Here is a 14406-nt window from a genome sequence, read left to right as displayed (position 1 = left end):
GACCAGTCCACTTTTTCAGAAAAGGGGGTGTCTAAATTTGGGTAGTTTTGAAGATCAAAAAATTGTGTTTTCTTGACATATCTGAACCTGTAAGCTTTCTCAAAATTTCGGGGCTTTGAAATTATGAAAAAATAAAATGGTCCAAAATAATTATTTTTTTCAACAGGTCTGGAACTCCACTTTTACAGAAAAGGGGGTGTCTAAATTTGGGTAGTATTGAATATCAAAAAATTGTGTTTTCTTGACATGTCCGAACATATAAGCTTTTTCAAAAATATAGTAGATCGAAATTATGAAAAAATAAAATGGCCAAAATAATATTTTTGACTGGTCCGTTCCAGTCCACTTTTTCAGAAAAGGGGGAGTCTTAATTTTGGTAGTTCTGAAGATTAAAAAATTGTGTTTTCTTCACAGGTCTGAACCTGTAAGCTTACTCAAAAGTTCGGGGCATTGAAATTATGAAAAAATAAAATGGTCAAGAATTATTATTTTTTTCAACACGTCCGGACCAGTCCACTTTTTCAGAAAAGGGGGTGTCTAAATTTGGGTAGTTTTGAAGATCAAAAAATTCTGTTTTCTTGACAGGTCCGAACCTATAAGCTTTCTCAAAAGAACAGTACATTAAAATTATGAAAAGATAAAATTGGCCAAAATTTAATTTTTTCGACCAGTCGACTTTTTTTAGAAAAGGGGGAGTCTTAATTTTGGTAGTTCTGAAGATTAAAAAATTGTGTTTTCTTCACAGGTCTGAACCTGTAAGCTTACTCAAAAGTTCGGGGCATTGAAATTATGAAAAAATAAAATGGTCAAGAATTATTATTTTTTTCAACACGTCCGGACCAGTCCACTTTTTCAGAAAAGGGGGTGTCTAAATTTGGGTAGTTTTGAAGATCAAAAAATTGTGTTTTCTTGACATATCTGAACCTGTAAGCTTTCTCAAAATTTCGGGGCTTTGAAATTATGAAAAAATAAAATGGTCCAAAATAATTATTTTTTTCAACAGGTCTGGAACTCCACTTTTACAGAAAAGGGGGTGTCTAAATTTGGGTAGTATTGAATATCAAAAAATTGTGTTTTCTTGACATGTCCGAACATATAAGCTTTTTCAAAAATATAGTAGATCGAAATTATGAAAAAATAAAATGGCCAAAATAATATTTTTGACTGGTCCGTTCCAGTCCACTTTTTCAGAAAAGGGGGAGTCTTAATTTTGGTAGTTCTGAAGATTAAAAAATTGTGTTTTCTTCACAGGTCTGAACCTGTAAGCTTACTCAAAAGTTCGGGGCATTGAAATTATGAAAAAATAAAATGGTCAAGAATTATTATTTTTTTCAACAGGTCTGGAACTCCACTTTTACAGAAAAGGGGGTGTCTAAATTTGGGTAGTATTGAATATCAAAAAATTGTGTTTTCTTGACATATCTGAACCTGTAAGCTTTCTCAAAATTTCGGGGCTTTGAAATTATGAAAAAATAAAATGGTCCAAAATAATTATTTTTTTCAACAGGTCTGGAACTCCACTTTTACAGAAAAGGGGGTGTCTAAATTTGGGTAGTATTGAATATCAAAAAATTGTGTTTTCTTGACATGTCCGAACATATAAGCTTTTTCAAAAATATAGTAGATCGAAATTATGAAAAAATAAAAATGCCTAAATAATATTTTTGACAGGTCAGTTCCAGTCCACTTTTACAGAAAAGGGGGTGTCTAAATTTGGGTAGTTTTGAAGATCAAAAAATTCTGTTTTCTTGACAGGTCCGAACCTATAAGCTTTCTCAAAAGAACAGTACATTAAAATTATGAAAAGATAAAATTGGCCAAAATTTAATTTTTTCGACCAGTCGACTTTTTTTAGAAAAGGGGGAGTCTTAATTTTGGTAGTTCTGAAGATTAAAAAATTGTGTTTTCTTCACAGGTCTGAACCTGTAAGCTTACTCAAAAGTTCGGGGCATTGAAATTATGAAAAAATAAAATGGTCAAGAATTATTATTTTTTTCAACACGTCCGGACCAGTCCACTTTTTCAGAAAAGGGGGTGTCTAAATTTGGGTAGTTTTGAAGATCAAAAAATTGTGTTTTCTTGACATATCTGAACCTGTAAGCTTTCTCAAAATTTCGGGGCTTTGAAATTATGAAAAAATAAAATGGTCCAAAATAATTATTTTTTTCAACAGGTCTGGAACTCCACTTTTACAGAAAAGGGGGTGTCTAAATTTGGGTAGTATTGAATATCAAAAAATTGTGTTTTCTTGACATATCCGAACCTATAAGCTTTTTCAAAAATATAGTAGATCGAAATTATGAAAAAATAAAAATGCCTAAATAATATTTTTGACAGGTCAGTTCCAGTCCACTTTTACAGAAAAGGGGGTGTCTAAATTTGGGTAGTTTTGAAGATCAAAAAATTCTGTTTTCTTGACAGGTCCGAACCTATAAGCTTTCTCAAAAGAACAGTACATTAAAATTATGAAAAGATAAAATTGGCCAAAATTTAATTTTTTCGACCAGTCGACTTTTTTTAGAAAAGGGGGAGTCTTAATTTTGGTAGTTCTGAAGATTAAAAAATTGTGTTTTCTTCACAGGTCTGAACCTGTAAGCTTACTCAAAAGTTCGGGGCATTGAAATTATGAAAAAATAAAATGGTCAAGAATTATTATTTTTTTCAACACGTCCGGACCAGTCCACTTTTTCAGAAAAGGGGGTGTCTAAATTTGGGTAGTTTTGAAGATCAAAAAATTGTGTTTTCTTGACATATCTGAACCTGTAAGCTTTCTCAAAATTTCGGGGCTTTGAAATTATGAAAAAATAAAATGGTCCAAAATAATTATTTTTTTCAACAGGTCTGGAACTCCACTTTTACAGAAAAGGGGGTGTCTAAATTTGGGTAGTTTTGAAGATCAAAAAATTGTGTTTTCTTGACATGTCCGAACCTATAAGCTTTTTCAAAAATATAGTAGATCGAAATTATGAAAAAATAAAAATGCCTAAATAATATTTTTGACAGGTCAGTTCCAGTCCACTTTTACAGAAAAGGGGGTGTCTAAATTTGGGTAGTTTTGAAGATCAAAAAATTCTGTTTTCTTGACAGGTCCGAACCTATAAGCTTTCTCAAAAGAACAGTACATTAAAATTATGAAAAGATAAAATTGGCCAAAATTTAATTTTTTCGACAGCTCCGGACCAGTCGACTTTTTTTAGAAAAGGGGGAGTCTTAATTTTGGTAGTTCTGAAGATTAAAAAATTGTGTTTTCTTCACAGGTCTGAACCTGTAAGCTTACTCAAAAGTTCGGGGCATTGAAATTATGAAAAAATAAAATGGTCAAGAATTATTATTTTTTTCAACACGTCCGGACCAGTCCACTTTTTCAGAAAAGGGGGTGTCTAAATTTGGGTAGTTTTGAAGATCAAAAAATTGTGTTTTCTTGACATATCTGAACCTGTAAGCTTTCTCAAAATTTCGGGGCTTTGAAATTATGAAAAAATAAAATGGTCCAAAATAATTATTTTTTTCAACAGGTCTGGAACTCCACTTTTACAGAAAAGGGGGTGTCTAAATTTGGGTAGTTTTGAAGATCAAAAAATTGTGTTTTCTTGACATGTCCGAACCTATAAGCTTTTTCAAAAATATAGTAGATCGAAATTATGAAAAAATAAAAATGCCTAAATAATATTTTTGACAGGTCAGTTCCAGTCCACTTTTACAGAAAAGGGGGTGTCTAAATTTGGGTAGTTTTGAAGATCAAAAAATTCTGTTTTCTTGACAGGTCCGAACCTATAAGCTTTCTCAAAAGAACAGTACATTAAAATTATGAAAAGATAAAATTGGCCAAAATTTAATTTTTTCGACAGCTCCGGACCAGTCGACTTTTTTTAGAAAAGGGGGAGTCTTAATTTTGGTAGTTCTGAAGATTAAAAAATTGTGTTTTCTTCACAGGTCTGAACCTGTAAGCTTACTCAAAAGTTCGGGGCATTGAAATTATGAAAAAATAAAATGGTCAAGAATTATTATTTTTTTCAACACGTCCGGACCAGTCCACTTTTTCAGAAAAGGGGGTGTCTAAATTTGGGTAGTTTTGAAGATCAAAAAATTGTGTTTTCTTGACATATCTGAACCTGTAAGCTTTCTCAAAATTTCGGGGCTTTGAAATTATGAAAAAATAAAATGGTCCAAAATAATTATTTTTTTCAACAGGTCTGGAACTCCACTTTTACAGAAAAGGGGGTGTCTAAATTTGGGTAGTATTGAATATCAAAAAATTGTGTTTTCTTGACATATCCGAACCTATAAGCTTTTTCAAAAATATAGTAGATCGAAATTATGAAAAAATAAAATGGCCAAAATAATATTTTTGACAGGTCCGTTCCAGTCCACTTTTTCAGAAAAGGGGGTGTCTAAATTTGGGTACTTTTGAAGATCAAAAAATTGTGTTTTCTTGACATGTCTGAACCTGTAAGCTTACTCAAAAGTTTGGGGCATTGAAATTATGAAAAAATAAAATGGTCAAGAATTATTATTTTTTTCAACAGGTCTGGAACTCCACTTTTACAGAAAAGGGGGTGTCTAAATTTGGGTAGTATTGAATATCAAAAAATTGTGTTTTCTTGACATATCTGAACCTGTAAGCTTTCTCAAAATTTCGGGGCTTTGAAATTATGAAAAAATAAAATGGTCCAAAATAATTATTTTTTTCAACAGGTCTGGAACTCCACTTTTACAGAAAAGGGGGTGTCTAAATTTGGGTAGTATTGAATATCAAAAAATTGTGTTTTCTTGACATGTCCGAACATATAAGCTTTTTCAAAAATATAGTAGATCGAAATTATGAAAAAATAAAAATGCCTAAATAATATTTTTGACAGGTCAGTTCCAGTCCACTTTTACAGAAAAGGGGGTGTCTAAATTTGGGTAGTTTTGAAGATCAAAAAATTCTGTTTTCTTGACAGGTCCGAACCTATAAGCTTTCTCAAAAGAACAGTACATTAAAATTATGAAAAGATAAAATTGGCCAAAATTTAATTTTTTCGACAGCTCCGGACCAGTCGACTTTTTTTAGAAAAGGGGGAGTCTTAATTTTGGTAGTTCTGAAGATTAAAAAATTGTGTTTTCTTCACAGGTCTGAACCTGTAAGCTTACTCAAAAGTTCGGGGCATTGAAATTATGAAAAAATAAAATGGTCAAGAATTATTATTTTTTTCAACACGTCCGGACCAGTCCACTTTTTCAGAAAAGGGGGTGTCTAAATTTGGGTAGTTTTGAAGATCAAAAAATTGTGTTTTCTTGACATATCTGAACCTGTAAGCTTTCTCAAAATTTCGGGGCTTTGAAATTATGAAAAAATAAAATGGTCCAAAATAATTATTTTTTTCAACAGGTCTGGAACTCCACTTTTACAGAAAAGGGGGTGTCTAAATTTGGGTAGTATTGAATATCAAAAAATTGTGTTTTCTTGACATATCCGAACCTATAAGCTTTTTCAAAAATATAGTAGATCGAAATTATGAAAAAATAAAATGGCCAAAATAATATTTTTGACAGGTCCGTTCCAGTCCACTTTTTCAGAAAAGGGGGTGTCTAAATTTGGGTACTTTTGAAGATCAAAAAATTGTGTTTTCTTGACATGTCTGAACCTGTAAGCTTACTCAAAAGTTTGGGGCATTGAAATTATGAAAAAATAAAATGGTCAAGAATTATTATTTTTTTCAACAGGTCTGGAACTCCACTTTTACAGAAAAGGGGGTGTCTAAATTTGGGTAGTATTGAATATCAAAAAATTGTGTTTTCTTGACATATCTGAACCTGTAAGCTTTCTCAAAATTTCGGGGCTTTGAAATTATGAAAAAATAAAATGGTCCAAAATAATTATTTTTTTCAACAGGTCTGGAACTCCACTTTTACAGAAAAGGGGGTGTCTAAATTTGGGTAGTATTGAATATCAAAAAATTGTGTTTTCTTGACATGTCCGAACATATAAGCTTTTTCAAAAATATAGTAGATCGAAATTATGAAAAAATATAATGGCCAAAATAATAAGCTTTTTCAAAAATATAGTAGATCGAAATTATGAAAAAATAAAAATGCCTAAATAATATTTTTGACAGGTCAGTTCCAGTCCACTTTTACAGAAAAGGGGGTGTCTAAATTTGGGTAGTTTTGAAGATCAAAAAATTCTGTTTTCTTGACAGGTCCGAACCTATAAGCTTTCTCAAAAGAACAGTACATTAAAATTATGAAAAGATAAAATTGGCCAAAATTTAATTTTTTCGACCAGTCGACTTTTTTTAGAAAAGGGGGAGTCTTAATTTTGGTAGTTCTGAAGATTAAAAAATTGTGTTTTCTTCACAGGTCTGAACCTGTAAGCTTACTCAAAAGTTCGGGGCATTGAAATTATGAAAAAATAAAATGGTCAAGAATTATTATTTTTTTCAACACGTCCGGACCAGTCCACTTTTTCAGAAAAGGGGGTGTCTAAATTTGGGTAGTTTTGAAGATCAAAAAATTGTGTTTTCTTGACATATCTGAACCTGTAAGCTTTCTCAAAATTTCGGGGCTTTGAAATTATGAAAAAATAAAATGGTCCAAAATAATTATTTTTTTCAACAGGTCTGGAACTCCACTTTTACAGAAAAGGGGGTGTCTAAATTTGGGTAGTATTGAATATCAAAAAATTGTGTTTTCTTGACATGTCCGAACATATAAGCTTTTTCAAAAATATAGTAGATCGAAATTATGAAAAAATAAAATGGCCAAAATAATATTTTTGACTGGTCCGTTCCAGTCCACTTTTTCAGAAAAGGGGGTGTCTAAATTTGGGTACTTTTGAAGATCAAAAAATTGTGTTTTCTTGACATGTCTGAACCTGTAAGCTTACTCAAAAGTTCAGGGCATTGAAATTATGAAAAAATAAAATGGTCAAAAATTATTATTTGTTTCAACAGGTCCGGACAAGTCCACTTTTACAGAAAAGGGGGTGTCTATATTTGGGTTGTTTTAAAGATCAAAAAATTGTTTTTTTGACATATCCGAACCTATAAGCTTTTTCAAAAATATAGTAGATCGAAATTATGAAAAAATAAAAATGCCTAAATAATATTTTTGACTGGTCCGTTCCAGTCCACTTTTACAGAAAAGGGGGTGTCTAAATTTGGGTAGTTTTGAAGATCAAAAAATTCTGTTTTCTTGACAGGTCCGAACCTATAAGCTTTCTCAAAAGAACAGTACATTAAAATTATGAAAAGATAAAATTGGCCAAAATTTAATTTTTTCGACAGCTCCGGACCAGTCGACTTTTTTTAGAAAAGGGGGTGTCTTAATTTTGGTAGTTCTGAAGATTAAAAAATTGTGTTTTCTTCACAGGTCTGAACCTGTAAGCTTACTCAAAAGTTCGGGGCATTGAAATTATGAAAAAATAAAATGGTCAAGAATTATTATTTTTTTCAACACGTCCGGACCAGTCCACTTTTTCAGAAAAGGGGGTGTCTAAATTTGGGTAGTTTTGAAGATCAAAAAATTGTGTTTTCTTGACATATCTGAACCTGTAAGCTTTCTCAAAATTTCGGGGCTTTGAAATTATGAAAAAATAAAATGGTCCAAAATAATTATTTTTTTCAACAGGTCTGGAACTCCACTTTTACAGAAAAGGGGGTGTCTAAATTTGGGTAGTATTGAATATCAAAAAATTGTGTTTTCTTGACATGTCCGAACATATAAGCTTTTTCAAAAATATAGTAGATCGAAATTATGAAAAAATAAAATGGCCAAAATAATATTTTTGACTGGTCCGTTCCAGTCCACTTTTTCAGAAAAGGGGGTGTCTAAATTTGGGTACTTTTGAAGATCAAAAAATTGTGTTTTCTTGACATGTCTGAACCTGTAAGCTTACTCAAAAGTTCAGGGCATTGAAATTATGAAAAAATAAAATGGTCAAAAATTATTATTTGTTTCAACAGGTCCGGACAAGTCCACTTTTACAGAAAAGGGGGTGTCTATATTTGGGTTGTTTTAAAGATCAAAAAATTGTTTTTTTGACATATCCGAACCTATAAGCTTTTTCAAAAATATAGTAGATCGAAATTATGAAAAAATAAAAATGCCTAAATAATATTTTTGACTGGTCCGTTCCAGTCCACTTTTACAGAAAAGGGGGTGTCTAAATTTGGGTAGTTTTGAAGATCAAAAAATTCTGTTTTCTTGACAGGTCCGAACCTATAAGCTTTCTCAAAAGAACAGTACATTAAAATTATGAAAAGATAAAATTGGCCAAAATTTAATTTTTTCGACAGCTCCGGACCAGTCGACTTTTTTTAGAAAAGGGGGTGTCTTAATTTTGGTAGTTCTGAAGATAAAAAAATTGTGTTTTCTTCACAGGTCTGAACCTGTAAGCTTACTCAAAAGTTCGGGGCATTGAAATTATGAAAAAATAAAATGGTCAAAAATTATTATTTTTTTCAACAGGTCCGGACCAGTCCACTTTTACAGAAAAGGGGGTGTCTAAATTTGGGTAGTTTTGAAGATCAAAAAATTGTGTTTTCTTGACATGTCCGAAACTATAAGCTTTCTCAAAAGAATAGTACATTAAAATTATGAAAAGATAAAATTGGCCAAAATTAAATTTTTTCCACAGGTCGACCAGTCGACTTTTTTAGAAAAGGGGGTGTCTAAATTTGGGTAGTTTTGAAGATCAACAAATTGTGTTTTCTTCACAGGTCCGAACCTGTAAGCTTTCTCAAAGTTTCGGGGCATTGAAATTATGAAAAAATAAAATGGTAAAGAATTATTATTTTTTTCAACACGTCCGGACCAGTCCACCTTTTCAGAAAAGGGGGTGTCTAAATTTGGGTAGTTTTGAAGATCAAAAAATTGTGTTTTCTTGACATATCTGAACCTGTAAGCTTTCTCAAAATTTCGGGGCTTTGAAATTATGAAAAAATAAAATGGTCCAAAATAATTATTTTTTTCAACAGGTCTGGAACTCCACTTTTACAGTAAAGGGGGTGTCTAAATTTGGGTAGTATTGAATATCAAAAAATTGTGTTTTCTTGACATGTCCGAACCTATAAGCTTTTTAAAAAATATAGTAGATCGAAATTATGAAAAAATAAAATGGCCAAAATAATATTTTTGACAGGTCCGTTCCAGTCCACTTTTTCAGAAAAGGGGGTGTCTAAATTTGGGTACTTTTGAAGATCAAAAAATTGTGTTTTCTTGACATGTCTGAACCTGTAAGCTTACTCAAAAGTTCAGGGCATTGAAATTATGAAAAAATAAAATGGTCAAGAATTATTATTTTTTTCAACACGTCCGGACCAGTCCACTTTTTCAGAAAAGGGGGTGTCTAAATTTGGGTAGTTTTGAAGATCAAAAAATTGTGTTTTCTTGACATGTCTGAACCTGTAAGCTTTCTCAAAGTTTCGGGGCATTGAAATTATGAAAAAATAAAATGGTCAAGAATTATTATTTTTTTCAACACGTCCGGACCAGTCCACTTTTACAGAAAAGGGGGTGTCTAAATTTGGGTAGTTTTGAAGATCAAAAAATTGTGTTTTCTTGACATGTCTGAACCTGTAAGCTTTCTCAAAGTTTCGGGGCATTGAAATTATGAAAAAATAAAATGGTCCAAAATTATAATTTTTTTTTAACAGGTCCGGACCATTCCACTTTTACAGAAAAGGGGGTGTCTAAATTTTGGTAGTTTTGAAGATCAAAAAATTGTGTTTTCTTCACAGGTCAGAACCTATAAGCTTTCTCAAAAGAAAAGTACATTAAAATTATGAAAAGATAAAATTGGCCAAAATTTAATTTTTTCGACAGCTCCGGACCAGTCTACTTTTTTTAGAAAAGGGGGTGTCTTAATTTTGGTAGTTCTGAAGATAAAAAAATTGTGTTTTCTTCACAGGTCTGAACCTGTAAGCTTACTCAAAAGTTCGGGGCATTGAAATTATGAAAAAATAAAATGGTCAAAAATTATTATTTTTTTCAACAGGTCCGGACCAGTCCACTTTTACAGAAAAGGTTATCTCTAAATTTTGGTAGTTTTGAAGATCAAAAAATTCTGTTTTCTTGACAGGTCCGAACCTATAAGCTTTCTCAAAAGAACAGTACATTAAAATTATGAAAAGATAAAATTGGCCAAAATTTAATTTTTTCCACAGGTCCGGACCAGTCGACTTTTTTAGAAAAGGGGGTGTCTAAATTTGGGTAGTTTTGAAGATCAACAAATTGTGTTTTCTTCACAGGTCCGAACCTGTAAGCTTTCTCAAAGTTTCGGGGCATTGAAATTATGAAAAAATAAAATGGTCAAGAATTATTATTTTTTTCAACACGTCCGGACCAGTCCACTTTTTCAGAAAATGGGGTGTCTAAATTTGGGTAGTTTTGAAGATCAAAAAATTGTGTTTTCTTGACATATCTGAACCTGTAAGCTTTCTCAAAATTTCGGGGCTTTGAAATTATGAAAAAATAGAATGGTCCAAAATAATTATTTTTTTCAACAGGTCTGGAACTCCACTTTTACAGAAAAGGGGGTGTCTAAATTTGGGTAGTATTGAATATCAAAAAATTGTGTTTTCTTGACATGTCCGAACCTATAAACTTTTTCAAAAATATAGTAGATCGAAATTATGAAAAAATAAAATGGCCAAAATAATATTTTTGACAGGTTCGTTCCAGTCCACTTTTTCAGAAAAGGGGGTGTCTAAATTTGGGTACTTTTGAAGATCAAAAAATTGTGTTTTCTTGACATGTCTGAACCTGTAAGCTTACTCAAAAGTTCGGGGCATTGAAATTATGAAAAAATAAAATGGTCAAGAATTATTATTTTTTTCAACAGGTCCGGACCAGTCCACTTTTACAGAAAAGGGGGTGTCTAAATTTGGGTAGTTTTGAAGATCAAAAAATTGTGTTTTCTTCACAGGTCCGAACCTGTGAGCTTACTCAAAAGTTCAGGGCATTGAAATTATGAAAAAATAAAATGGTCCAAAATTATTATTTTTTTCAACAGGTCTGGAACTCCACTTTTACAGAAAAGGGGGTGTCTATATTTGGGTAGTATTGAAGATCAAAAAATTGTGTTTTCTTGACATGTCCGAACCTATAAGATTTTTCAAAAATATAGTAGATCGAAATTATGAAAAAATAAAATGGCCAAAATAATATTTTTGACACGTCCGTTCAAGTCCACTTTTTCAGAAAATGGGGTGTCTAAATTTGGGTAGTTTTGAAGATCAAAAAATTGTGTTTTCTTGACATGTCCGAACCTGTAAGCTTACTCAAAAGTTCGGGGCATTGAAATTATGAAAAAATAAAATGGTCAAGAAATATTATTTTTTTCGACAGGTCCGGACCAGTCCACTTTTACAGAAAAGGGGGTGTCTAAATTTGGGTAGTTTTGAAGATCAAAAAATTGTGTTTTCTTCACAGGTCCGAACCTATAAGCTTTCTCAAAAGAAAAGTACATTAAAATTATGAAAAAATAAAATGGCCAAAATAATATTTGACAGGTCTGTACCAGTCCACTTTTCAGAAAAGGGGGTGTCTAAATTCTGGTTGTTTTGAAGATCAAAAAATTGTGTTTTCTTGACATGTCTGAACCTATAAGCTTTCTCAAAAGAACAGTACATTAAAATTGGCCAAAATTTAATTTTTTCGACTGGTCCGGACCAGTCCACTTTTACAGAAAAGGGGGTGTCTAAATTTGGGTTGTTTTGAAGATCAATAAATTGTATTTTTTGACATGTCCGAACCTATAGCTTTTTCAAAAATATAGTAGATCGAAATTATGAAAAAATAAAAATGCCTAAATAATATTTTTGACTGGTCCGTTCCAGTCCACATTTACAGAAAAGGTGGTGTCTAAATTTGGGTAGTTTTGAAGATCAAAAAATTGTGTTTTCTTGACATGTCCGAACCTGTAAGCTTACTCAAAAGTTCAGGGCATTGAAATTATGAAAAAATAAAATGGTCAAGAATTATTATTTTTTTCAACAGGTCCGGACCAGTCCACTTTTTCAGAAAAGTGGATGTCTAAATTTGGGTAGTTTTGAAGATCAAAAAATTGTGTTTTCTTGACAGGTCCGAACCTATAAGCTTTCTCAAAAGAATAGTACATTAAAATTAAGAAAAGATAAAATTGGCCAAAATTTAATTTTTTCAACAAGTCCGGACCAGTCCACTTTTACAGAAAAGGTTTTCTCTAAATTTGGGTAGTATTGAAGATCAAAAAATTGTGTTTTCTTGACAGGTCCGAACCTATAAGCTTTCTCAAAAGAATAGTACATTAAAATTATGAAGAAATAAAATTAGCCAACCTCCCTGGGCGCGACCACAAGAGGAAAATCGACCCCAGATTGAACAGAAGGATAGTGCGAATGGTAGAATAAGAACCAAGGATAACTGCCAAAGAGATACAAGCTGAACTCCAAGGTGAAGGTACGTCAGTTTCTGATCGCACCATCTGTCACTTTTTGAGCGAAAGTGGGCTCCATGGGAGGAGACTCTACTTTTGAAAGAAAAACATAAAGCCAGACTGGAATTTGCTAAAATGCATATTGACAAGCCACAATCCTTCTGGGAGAATGTCCTTTGGACAGATGAGTCAAAACTGGAGCTTTTTGGCAAGTCACATCAGCTCTATGTTCACAGATGAAAAAATAAAGCTTTCAAAGAACACCATACCTACAGTGAAACATGGAGGAGGCTCGGTTATGTTTTGGGGCTGCTTTGCTGCGCCTGGCACAGGGTGCCTTGAATCTATCTAGGCATTCTGGAGCAAAACGTACTGCCCAGTGTCAGAAAGCTCTGTCTCAGTCGCAGGTCATGGGTCCTCCAACAGGATAATGACCCAAAACACACAGCTAAAAGCACCCAAGAATGGATAAGAACAAAACATTGGACTATTCTGAAGTGGCCTTCTATGAGTCCTGATCTGAATCCTATCGAACATCTATGGAAAGAGCTGAAACTTGCAGTCTGGAGAAGGCACCCATCAAACCTGAGACAGCTGGAGCAGTTTGCTCAGGAAGAGTGGGCCAAACTACCTGTTAACAGGTGCAGAAGTCTCATTGAGAGCTACAGAAAACGTTTGATTGCAGTGATTGCCTCTAAAGGTTGTGCAACAAAATATTAGGCTAGCGGTCCCATCATTTTTGTCCATACCATTTTCATTTGTTTTATTATTTACAATATTATGTTGAATAAAAAATCAAAAGCAAAGTCTGATTTATATTAAATATGGAATAAACAATGGTGGATGCCAATTACTTTTGTCAGTTTCAAGTTATTTCAGAGAAAATTGTGCATTCTTTGTTTTTTGTGGAGGGGTACCAACAAATTTGAGCACGTCTGTATATATATATATATACTGTTTACTGTAAGCAAGGAATAGAGTGTCCATCCCATACCTTCAGTTTCCTCTGCTGTATTTAATCTTTTTAGTTGATTGACAAATTGATATAGAGCATTACACTTTGTCTTACCTATTGCCGGTACATAAGATGGACAGGTTAACCATTTTGGATTTTTCTTTTGAAGGTCCCCTTTTCCACTAGGTTTAAGTCCACCATCAGGCCATCTTACCTCATAAACATTTTTGGTTTCAATTACATTATTTTTGTAACTACGTTCATCAAATTCTACAATCCACTCTTTCTTGCCAATTTCTATCTCATTCTCTTAAAAAAAAATCAAACAATGCAAATGACATTTTCTCCATCTCTTTACTGCTCCATGAAGTCAAACATAAACGGTCACTTTGCTGGTCTCGTGCAGGTACATTTGAAAAGTAGGGCGCACACCATGCAGGCAGGCAGCAGCACTTCTCTTTTTTGCTGACAGTTTTCTCTCCGATAAGGTGACATTTATTGAAATGTATAAACGTTTCTTACATCATGAAGCAGAAGAAGATATGCCTCGTATGACAAAAGTAAGGAGAGGGATAGAAATAAATTAATGTACTTATAGCCAGCCTGGCTGCTCAACGGAAAATGAGGAGGAACCAACTGAGACTTCCCTTAACACTGTCCTAACACCTGATCAAGTTTTCTTCCTCGGTGATGAAACAGGACTTCTTGTAAACCACGAGGAGAACTGTCCTGCCGAAAAATATAGGTTTTGGATATAATGTTACCGAGGGATAATTCTACTCTTATATTCGTTATTTGAAAGGAAGTGTAAAGGCAATTGGATATCCCATACATTGAGTTAAATTATAGGACACTTAAAAAAATGTGCTTCAGATGTTTACTTTATTTATGTATGGGTGAATCGGCTTTACAGAAGAGTGTAATTCAGTTTCCCTGGATCTCGCTCAGCTATTTCATAGCTCCAATACAAATTTACAAGAGAATGCCATTTAACCCCATGAGAGTATTAATTCTAAGGAGTAAATTAAAGCATGTCTTAATGATCCAGTTT

The 14406-nt window shown here is 32.8% G+C and overlaps 1 protein-coding gene across 1 annotated transcript in view; it reads left to right on the top strand.

The window, feature by feature from the left end:
* LOC117422092 (zinc finger protein 239-like) overlaps positions 1-14406 on the top strand; it is a 57344-nt gene that overhangs the window by 38499 nt on the left and 4439 nt on the right. The window lies entirely within an intron of this gene.

Source organism: Acipenser ruthenus, chromosome 15 (genome assembly GCF_902713425.1).
Source record: "Acipenser ruthenus chromosome 15, fAciRut3.2 maternal haplotype, whole genome shotgun sequence".
Taxonomy (NCBI): domain Eukaryota; kingdom Metazoa; phylum Chordata; class Actinopteri; order Acipenseriformes; family Acipenseridae; genus Acipenser; species Acipenser ruthenus.
The sequence above is the reverse complement of the archived record's forward strand: the minus strand, read 5'-3'. Positions and strand labels throughout refer to the sequence as shown.